Source organism: Pholcus phalangioides, unplaced genomic scaffold (genome assembly GCF_987345545.1).
Source record: "Pholcus phalangioides strain wild (caught in Gottingen) unplaced genomic scaffold, Ppha-v1.0 ptg000039l_1, whole genome shotgun sequence".
NCBI lineage: Eukaryota > Metazoa > Arthropoda > Arachnida > Araneae > Pholcidae > Pholcus > Pholcus phalangioides.
The window spans coordinates 2352666-2354373 of NW_028301625.1; positions in this window are offsets into that span (position 1 = coordinate 2352666).

The window sequence follows — 1708 nt, forward strand, 5'->3', positions numbered from 1 at the left end:
TGTTCAAGGAAATTTGGTATTTGATTCTAAAGAAAAATATCTCAGGTCGATAAGACATTCACCTAATGTACCAAAAGATCTTCCGAAGTTTAATGAGTTAGAAACCGGCTCAATCCTTGTGAGAATATTTCTTGATGTAGAAGTACTATCTGTATTTTCCGTTATGAAAGATAGATGGAGTCGTAAGCAAATGGTTTAGCCAACTGCCGGGCCCTGACATTATTCAAAGCGGGCCGAGAGTGTTATTGGCCGTTTCATTTTCCATCAGTCGTGTGTTTAACCGGGCCTTCCAACTACGAAAATAAATGTAACCGGCCCCGCGGGCTTCCGAAGGTGGGGAACCACTGGTTCAACTCTACTGACTGTACGCAATCCCTCTGTTGCTTCACAGAGATGAGATACGGTAAATTTATGCTTTGTGAAATCTGACAGTCAGGTACTTATGTGTCGTGCATGTAATGTGAAAAGAAAACTGTCATCTATATCTTCTAAATCGGAAGTGGCAAACTCTGACAAATTGAATCTTTCCTGAGTGTAACTTTTAATGTAGCTTTCACACATGGTTGTCGTCAATTGCCAGACAGGTTTCCGAAATTGAGAGCCGTCGTAAATTTAAGTTCTTTCTCGAAGTTTCACCGACACAAATAGTTACACTCTTCAAGAAATTTTAGAAAATTTGTGAGATCTAATGCGTATTTATGGCTCGCTCCGTCTTGGTAGGCTCTGTTGCTCTGGGTTCACAAAATCTTTTATAGATTACAGCTAGTAGTGTTAGAGAAACATTCAGAATTGACTCAAACTTACGATGACGATACAGGCCAAACAAATTCTCTGTAGTTATTTGTCATTAATATTCATTTTGTTAGTGAGTTGATCGCTGTTGAAGACTTGTTTTGAACAGGAAACAAACTCAAAATTGAGTTGCAAAATTACAGAAAACCAACATAATCACGTGTCTAATAAGAAAAAGTCCTTTCGACGCGTTAGAGCACGCACTAACTTCTCTTCCCCAACATAAGAGAGAAACTTTTCGGAATCAGCTAAAACAAGGACTTGATTTCCATATTGCCAAGTGAGACATTTGTTTAGGATCCCCCCAATTTGACACTCTAAAAAATTTAAACAACAACTTAACCCACAAAACATACCAACTGTTTAGGCTCCCCAATGCCTCCTTCTCCTAGGGTCCCTTTAGAATCAAAGTCGGATGTTGAGCGGCATTAATGTTCCGATCGACCCAACGTTCTAAATTATGACAAAAAATATCATTAGATCATTCTGATCTTTAATGATAAGTGTAAAAATGATGGAACCGTAAATTTTACCTAGAAAGTTTCGTCATAATTTTTTTTTTACTAGGTGCAACTTTCAACTTGCCTTTTAATAGCAGATGTAAAAAAGTATTTTTTTTCACGGAGAAAGTTTGATAATTGCTAGAAAGTAGAAAATTGTATTAATGAGCTCAAGTCACGTGGTATAACACAAAAAAGAACATTTAAAGGGTCAAAATGTTTATTACGGTTACCGGTCGACTTTCTCCAACATAGTAATTGAATCGAGGAAATTTTATAATCGAATTTATCTGCAACAACGCACTTCTGATTGCGCCCACCGTTACCCGGTGTCGCTGGAAGTGCAAAATCAATAACGGTTCGGAGAGAGAGAGAGAGCGCGAGAGAAACTGGAAAAAGCACAAGAGCTCCTTGTC